The sequence below is a fragment of the Branchiostoma belcheri genome, unplaced genomic scaffold (genome assembly GCF_001625305.1).
Source record: "Branchiostoma belcheri isolate BF01 breed outbred unplaced genomic scaffold, Haploidv18h27 scaffold205, whole genome shotgun sequence".
NCBI lineage: Eukaryota > Metazoa > Chordata > Leptocardii > Amphioxiformes > Branchiostomatidae > Branchiostoma > Branchiostoma belcheri.
The window spans coordinates 125,622-135,290 of NW_017803547.1; positions in this window are offsets into that span (position 1 = coordinate 125,622).

The window sequence follows — 9,669 nt, forward strand, 5'->3', positions numbered from 1 at the left end:
ACACCCGTGCTACACCGCTCGAACAAAGTAGTCCCACCAAACTATCAACGATTCGCCTTAGAATCAGCTTAATATTTACTCTAAATATTATTTTACAATACAAGATTACTTTAAAAACGTTAATCTTTTATAGGTTATTGTGAATAAACCATGATTATATATTTTAAGGTTATTAATGTATTACTCCGCAATGTGAGCTGGTTACGAATGAAATGACCCCTGACCTCTCCATTGACAAGTCGGCCCAGGCATGGAAACGTTGTGGTTGTGGAAAACACACGTTACTCTACCCGATATGCCGGGAAAAACAGCCGCTGAAACGCATCAACACACTTGGGGGGCGTGTAAAGTGGCACGCCCCTCTTTTCCTGACGATTTTGGGGCTAACTTTAACAGGGGTGCCAAATTAGTAAGGATCGTATGTATTCCGCGTAACGTTAATGGATCGTATGTAACCGTAAACTTCGTATGTTTCCTAGTAAGGCCACACCAATTTAATTTGTTGGTTCTCGGATTTTTTCAGAAAAAATATGAAGCGACAGGGCGAAAAAAAATAAAAATAAAAACAGGTCTAGGCATCCTATTATAGGCTTAAATGGTACGAAATGAGCCATGAAGTCAACACAAAAGGCTGGGTTAAAATTTAAACATTGAATTTTGAACTTTTAATCAAACCACTGCAATGATAGATGAGAAAACTGTAACAACTAGGAAGAAAAGGACTTTCCTCAACTGTTGGGGGGCAAAACATGAGCATTTTTCACTTGATTCAGGAAAAGAATCAAAATTTTTTTTTTTCAAATCAGAAAAAAACGAAGAGGCGAATCCGAGAACCAACAAATTAAATTGGTGTGGCCTAAGGATCTTATGTATTCCGTAAAATTCGTATGTTTCTAGTAAGGATCGTATGAATTCCCGAAAATTCTGATAAATTCTTTCGTACCCTGTTTAAAGCCATTTTTAATAGTTTTAATTGCTGCTGCCCACCCCTGGGACAGTATAATCAAAACCTGGATAGTGAGTGAGTGAGTGTGAGTGAGTTAATGCATTGTAAGTGTCTGAAGTTCAAATCCAATGCTTAATAGTGTGTGAACATGTCAACATTCATTAAAACATACAAACACAAGAAGCACATGTTACAAAAATTGCTATTCAAGTGGGAAACTTTATTTTCGATCACACCAATAGCTCAGATTCCACAGTGGTCTGTCCGTATAGATTTGCTCAACTGAATAGACCAATCTCATAGCCCTACACCTACATTCCTGAAACTGTCATATATATATAAAATAAAGCAATATAGAAATGCAACAATAATTATTTGCTTCTTTTGACAGTCACGATCAGCCTCATCAGATTTCACTTTTTTATCGATTTTGTACGAAATCAGCTAATGACAAATAAGCATTACATACACCCTGTATACCATTACCAAGGACATTATACGAATTGGGAAAAGTAATAAAATTTTGTAAGAGAGATGTTGGCCCTCAGAGTGGAGGCCCTGGCAACAGCCTCAGGCATTCTGTTTTTTTGTTGTTTTTTTATCTATGCAATACCAGTCTCAGCTTAGCAGCTGTCACAAGGACGCTGTCCGATATTACCGAGGTGGCGGTTAACACTGATCTTAAATTTATGTCTGTCCTTAATAGCTACAATGTCCTGTTGGAGGGAGTTCCAGATAGAGCTTTATTGTGGCCGGTAGGAAGGTTCTTCTGTGTGATGTTGTAGATGACTTTACAGGTTCCAGGGCGTTGCTGTGTTGCGATATCGACAAGCGGGTTTCATGGTGGTGCACGTATGGGTTCGGGCTAATATATTGGTACAGAGTTCAGAATTAGCCATCTGGGAAGGTATTGACAACAGGCATCGGAGTTTAAGGCCAGGAGTGTTGTTGTTTGTCAGATCACTGTGCCAGTCAAGTGTCCAGCCGAATCCCAACGAATAGAGAATAAAATAATTAGTGTTACATGTAACTTATATCATAAAAGGTATGGCAAAATTGTATTGTATCATACAATATCAGGTATAATCAAAATAAATTGCATACCATATACCAATACCATCATTATCATATCATATTCCTCTGCTATATATAACTTATAAGTTTCATTGTACTGTACTAATTTCTAAAATCAAACTTTGAATTTTATACTCATGAAAAGGTGACCAACTTAACTTAACTGTTTCCCTGGACTGAAAGCTTTGTGGAGGTTTGGTGATGTTTCCAGGACTTGTCCCTTCTGTCTGATCATCCCTGAAAAAAAAATCGGAAAACTTTTAAGATATCATGATTACTATTCTAGATCTGTGACTACTGTTCTGAACCTTTGGTTAAGAATCTATTGGACATACAGTCCTCTGTAAAAATGAAAGCGTCCCCGACGGAGAAACGCCCGTCCGGCACCGTCCCTGCCCGTCCTTAGCGGGAAACGGCGTCCTGACCGTCCCAGCACAGTTGGCAGCGTGTCCAAACTCCGGCCGGACGGCGTCCCAGAAATTAGTGACGGCACCCCGTCGCTCCCAGCCCGTCCTGAAGCGTCCGGCATGGAAACGGGCGTTTATTAATTAATTGGCACCGGCAGTACGGTGTAGTGGCGTGCTTAACGATGTTTCCCACGGGGTTTTAGGCTTTTAACGCACATGCGCCAAGTTTGAAGGCGCTAGATTTAACCGTTAGACCGGGCTGGCTGGGGAAACACGTCTCCTCGGTTGATCTGAGTTTTTTTCCGTTTTGTTGGATTGTGTGCAATTTTGGAGAATGGATTTCAGTTATACAAGCAGCTATATCGTTCGACGATACTGCACACAAGTTTGGATAGCTCCAGCGACTGACTAAAATGTCAAACGAGGTGTTCCAAGAATGTAAACAGCGGCTGCCAGAATTTCGGGTGCACCGAAGCAATCTGTCTCAGCGGTTTTCTTTTCGAGGAGACTCGGTAAGTGGACAAGAATTTTCTGTTGTCAAATTTTACAAAAGAACTGTGTAAGACAGTGTTACAATTGCTACAACAGCAGAACAAGTTAATTTCTGGGGCAGATTTGTTGTCATTATTTGTTCATCGTCTCCGGGCCGAGTGCCGTGCCCTCCCCACAATTGCGACATGCGCCGGGCTGGTAACGGAAATTTGATGATGTTTTAACGCAAAGTAAAAAGATGCACACGAACGATTTGTAGAATAGATGTATACAATACCTGCTGTTTTAATAAAGAATGATGATGCCGTAAAAATGTTCACGCTATGAAAAATCTAACTTAAATCCGGAGGCAAGTTCACGCAGTACGGCCGCCTGTGTGTCCTGACGTCACGGATGCCATCTCCAAACGCAACCGTCAATGTTGTTTTGATACGAAATTTTCAAAATGCACGAAACAACGTAGAATACAACTGTACAATATCTGATATTTTAATAAAGGAAGATGATGACGTTAACATGTCCACTTTGACAATAGTTCACTTATACTATTTTTGCACCCTGGCCTTTATGTTTGTATGTGCTCACAATGGTGCCGTATTTTGCCAAGTTTCCGTCACATGTTCGCCGCTGTTCAACATTTTGTCACGCCGCAGACTGAATATTCTTGAAGAAAATCGTTGTCATTTGATCATGATTTTCTGTATTTACTTGTATTTAATCCCGGAGTGTTAGGGCAACTGTTACAAAATTATGTGGGCGGCCGTTACCTGATTCGATGCCAATCTGCAATTGTTTAATATCGGCGGCTTCTGTGACGGGACGCCGTCGGAAACGCCGTCCCAACCCCGTCGGAGCGGCAAGATCACACTGTCCACAATGACTGAGCACCCCCCAGAGACCCGTCCGGCCGTCGGACACGCCGTTTGTATCCCACCTGTGCCGTCCCAAGCGTCGCCCGGACCCGCCCTGGAGCCCGTCCGGCAGCCCGTCCGGGAGCCCGTTCGGTTGCCCGTCGGAAACGCCGCCCAAACGCCGAAAGAAACGCCCGGACGGCGTCGAAAACGGACAGTTCTGACGGCGTCCCAGGCGTTTGAGGCGTCCTAGCCCGTTTTTGGCCTTTGTCAAGGCGTCCGTTGCCGCCGTTTACCGCCAGGGACGGGCAGCCGTCCCAAGCAAACGGCCACCACAAACGGGCGTTTAAACGGGCGTTTCTCCGTCGGGGACGCTTTCATTTTTACAGAGGGACTGCACTGATTGGTCAATTCGTTTGATCATCGGGTTACTACCATAATATTACCCCCCCCCCGCCCCCCCCGCACGGGGGCCGAACAACACACCCGTCTTACACCGCTCGCACAAAGTAGTCCCTGAAAACTATCACAATAACGTGTTAAAAATACTGAAATATTCTATATATAACGTTATAACAATTATGATACACAATACAATACAATCTACAATGCACATTGCATCTCTAAGAGCTTGCACAGCGGTCATTTTCTCAGTTTTCTGCCCCAGAGTACTAATATTTAGAAGGAGGCATCAGCTTTGCCTGGTAGCCAGACCATCGGGCGCTCCCCGGTATGTTTACGGTGCTGGGAGTGCTGCCCTCCCGCCCAGGCTATTTCGTACGCCCGGGGATTCTCACGGGGTTGGTTTCAGAGGACATATAGGGTGCCTATTGCTTAAAAGAAATTAGTAACGGACCTGGCAAACACAACCAAGCCTAATTTTCCCGGTTTGAAAGTGTAGTTAACGTACAACAGCCACCGGAGCGGGGGACGCTACGGGACTTTGCGCGGGCGAATCTGCCGCTGGTCCCGAGGACATAGCTGCTCTAACGCGGTGACGTTTTCGCCGTGAATTTCATGGAATTCATCACATAAAAGTCAGCCACTTGCACAGAATATGTTGGTCATGGCTAATTCAGTTGTCTGGCGTCTGTATTATCGAGTATTACAAGGAGGCGCCTTGGTTTTAGCCTGGTAATCATGCCATCGGGAGCTTCCCGGCATCTCTACGGCGCTGGGAGTGCCCCCCCTCCCGCCCGGCACATTAACGCACGTCGGGGCATTTTTACGGGGTCGGTTTCGATTATTTCAGCACGACAGTGAGCAGAAAGGCCGACTTGACAGATAGGCTGCCTGGAAAAGGCAGATTTTTACAGTAAGGGCCGGTAAAACCCATTTAATTAGGCCCGTGAAAAATTGTTACCAAGGCTAGATCAACTCAACACCGAGCCGAGCCTCGTCTCTTTGGATTTTTAGCAGTTTAACTGACGCCAGACAAAGATACCTTGGATATTTAGAAAGATAAGAGTCTTCAGAAGTTAATCAATTCATAGAAGTTACCTGTATTGCATACTTTCTCCACTTTGCTCCAACAAACATCACAGTACGGTCCAGAAAACAATTCAATGGCTGCCATCCGTTCAGTCGATTATCACGCTGTATCGCATATTTTTCGCCACGTGTCAAAAATGCCGCCTGGCGGATTTGAATGGTACTTGTCGGTGGTAAAATTGCCAATACGAATTTACATTGTTTATTTAAGAGCGACCTCTAGCAGCTAATAATATTAGTGCTTCAAATTGGCTGCTGATCCACTCACATTGCGGAATGATACAGCTATAACCGCAAAATATATAATTATGGTGAATGCTCAGTGATCTTTTGAAAATAAACATTCTAAAAATATTTCTTTATGACAAAATAATATTTAGATTAAATATTTAGCGGTTTTCAACACGAAATTGCGATAGTTTGCAGGGACTACTTTGTTACAGCGGTGTTGGACGGGTGTGTTGTTCGGTTACGTGCGGGAAACTATTACGGTAGTTAACCCGAGGTTCAAACAAATTGACCAATCAGAGCACTGTACGTTTGGCTGCTGATTGACTAATAGGCATGTCCAAAAGATTCTTAACTATAGGTTGTTTTCTAATGTCTCTTCTAATTGGTTGAACTTCTGGCCGAACAACACACCCGTGCTACACCGCTACAACAAAGTAGTTCTTGCAAACTATCACAATTTCGTGTTGAAAACAACTTGATATTTACTCTACATATCATTTTGCCATAAACGAATATTTTTAAAATGTTAATTTTCAATAGATCATTGAAAAATAACCTTGGTTGTGTATTTTGCGGTCATTCCGCAGTGTGAGCGGATTAATTACGTAGGCCAAAGAGTTCAACTAATCAGTACACGCGTTTACAGCACACGCGTTTACAGTACACGCGTTTACAGTACACGCGTTTACACCACACGCGTTTACACCACACGCGTTTACAGTTTACAGTACACGCGTTTACACCACACCCGTTTACAGTACACGCGTTACAGTACCCGCGTTTACAGTACACGCGTTTACAGTACACGCGTTTACACCACACGCGTTTACAGTACACGCGTTTACAGTACACGCGTTTACAGTACACGCGTTTACAGTACACGCGTTTACAGCACACGCGTTTACAGTACACGCGTTTACAGTACACGCGTTTACAGTACACGCGTTTACAGTACACGCGTTTACAGTACACGCGTTTACAGTACACGCGTTTACAGTACACGCGTTTACAGTACACGCGTTTACAGTACACGCGTTTACAGTACACGCGTTTACAGTACACGCGTTTACAGTACACGCGTTTACAGTACACGCGTTTACAGTACACGCGTTTACAGTACACGCGTTTACAGTACACGCGTTTACAGTACACGCGTTTACAGTACACGCGTTTACAGTACACGCGTTTACAGTACACGCGTTTACAGTACACGCGTTTACAGTACACGCGTTTACAGTACACGCGTTTACAGTACACGCGTTTACAGTACACGCGTTTACAGTACACGCGTTTACAGTACACGCGTTTACAGTACACGCGTTTACAGTACACGCGTTTACAGTACACGCGTTTACAGTACACGCGTTTACAGTACACGCGTTTACAGTACACGCGTTTACAGTACACGCGTTTACAGTACACGCGTTTACAGTACACGCGTTTACAGTACACGCGTTTACAGTACACGCGTTTACAGTACACGCGTTTACAGTACACGCGTTTACAGTACACGCGTTTACAGTACACGCGTTTACAGTACACGCGTTTACAGTACACGCGTTTACAGTACACGCGTTTACAGTACACGCGTTTACAGTACACGCGTTTACAGTTTACAGTACACGCGTTTACAGTACCCGCGTTTACAGTACACGCGTTTACAGTACACGCGTTTACACCACACGCGTTTACAGTACACGCGTTACAGTACCCGCGATTACAGTACACGCGTTTACAGTACACGCGTTTACACCACACGCGTTTACAGTACACGCGTTACAGTACCCGCGTTTACAGTACACGCGTTTACAGTACACGCGTTTACAGTACACGCGTTTACAGTACACGCGTTCACAGCACACGCGTTCACAGCACACGCGTTCACAGCACACGCGTTTACAGCACACGCGTTTACAGCACACGCGTTTACAGCACACGCGTTTACAGGACACGCGTTTACAGTAAACGCGTTTACAGTAAACGCGTTTACAGTACACGCGTTTACAGCACACGCGTTTACAGTACACGCGTTTAAAGTACACGCGTTTACACCCACGCGTTTACAGTACACGCGTTTACAGTACTTTTCCACAAGTTACGGGACGATGTTTGTGGCTTAACTCAGTCAGAAAAACAGAGGGAGGCAACCCTGGAAGTGTCAGTCAGTACCAGGGCCAGACCCGGGGGCTAGGCCGGTTCGTACTCGGCATGCAAGCGGCAATCTGACCGGCCATGATGTATGGTACATGCGGTGCGCCGTGTCTGAGACCGTTGGGCTGTCGTCGCGGCCTTTTGAGCCTGGGACAGGGGCACATCTCAGTGTTTTGTTAGTCTAAAAGTTACCGGACGATGTTTGTGGCTTTAACCGTGAGAAAAGCAGAGGGAGGCAACCCTGGAAGTGCCAGTCAGTACCAGGGCCAGGCCCGGGGGCCAGGCCGGTTCGTACTCGGCATGCAAGCGTCAATCTGACCGGCCAACGTATTATACGGCGCGGCGTGTCTGAGACCGTTGGACTGACTGTCGTCGCGGCCTTTTGAGCCGGCGGGGGTGTCGGCGAAATATCCAATCACGCGGAGAAGTGTACACCGATTTTGGAGGAATGTACGCTCAAAACCGGAGGAACGTCCGCTCACCTGGAGGAGTGTACGCTCAAACCTGGAGGAATGTCCGCTCACCTGGAGGAGTGTACGCTCAAACCTGGAGGAATGTCCGATTTTGTGAGGAATGTACCAATTTCGGAGCAATGTCCAGATTAAATTGGTCGGGGTGGCCTGGGACAGGGGCACATCTCAGTGTTTTATTAGTCTAAAAGTTACCGGACGATGTTTGTGTGGCTTTAAGTTTAACCGTGAGAAAAGCAGACGGGGGAACCCTGGCTGGAAGTGTCAGTCAGTACCAGGGCCAGACCCGGGGGCCAGGCCGGTTCGTACTCGGCATGCAAGCGTCAATCTGACCGGCCAACGGGTCGGTACGGATCGGCGTATTCTCGGGCCGGCCTGGCCGCATCATTTGGATTATAGCGGGCTGGATGAACCGCCCTAGCCCCACAGTATTCTACAGAGTTGAGGAAGGTTACCATCTTTCTACCTTTGCTTGTAAAATGACCGAAAAATGCACCGCTGAGCGCCGAAGTTTACGCGGAGCAACACCGGAGCCCTCCCAACAACCGCCCGGCAACTTTTGCGACCAAGCCCGCCGAAAGCACCCCCCAAAACTACGCCTTCTCCTCCTCACAAGCAGTTATGGAAAGTTTATGTCATGAGATTTGTTATTTGTGTTAGAAATTCGGCGATTTCGCCTCAGAGTTTGTTGTGATTCGGCGATACGAGCTGTTGTAGTAGCGCTGAGTTTGTCAACATAGCCACTTCCGGCTGCCGCAGCTTCGCAGCTTCGTGTCTGAAAAATGATGCGTTCTGCAAACGGCGAAACCGCGAGAGCCCGGAAAAATCAAGTAAAACTTCAAAGTACGCCCTTTCTCTTCCGTGGCGTTTGTAAACCATTTAAAATGTACGACAGAACCGTTGAAAACTTGTTGAAAACATTCAGAATTTTCTAGAAAAGTTCAGATTTGTAGGTCGATCAAGTATCAAATGTAAAACCCCAAAACACCCTAATTTCGGGCTGTTGGAAACCGGAAGTGCCGATACAGACAGTCGCTTGTAATGTAAGGATCCAGCCCACTCGCGGATTTGGGCGATTTGGGAATTGCCAAAATCACTGGGCTCGTAAGGGGTTTTCAACTTTTTACAGAATTCTGCATATTATGACTTTGTAAATAAGTTTACAAGCGGAAAACATATCATTCTATATTTTGTGGGATATAAGTGAAATAATAAGCAAAAACTTATGAAAATTTATGAGTTTTTTGAAGCAAGAAAAATATTTTACTGTGGACTAGATTTTCCTTTATATACCTCTCTGGTTCAATTCTGCTTATCAAATATGTACATAAGTTCAAAGAATGACTCATTTTACACATTATACAACTGTGTTTTTGTAAACCTAACCATTTTTTTAATGTTTTGTACCTATTTTTAAACGGCAACCTGGCGATAATATATAGACTCAATGCCTTACCCAAAATGCCCTTGTTTTTGCACTTTGACTGACAGAATTAATGTCTGACATCTCCTCATCACCGCCATCTTGTAGAATCATGACCTTGAGGTGTATTCCT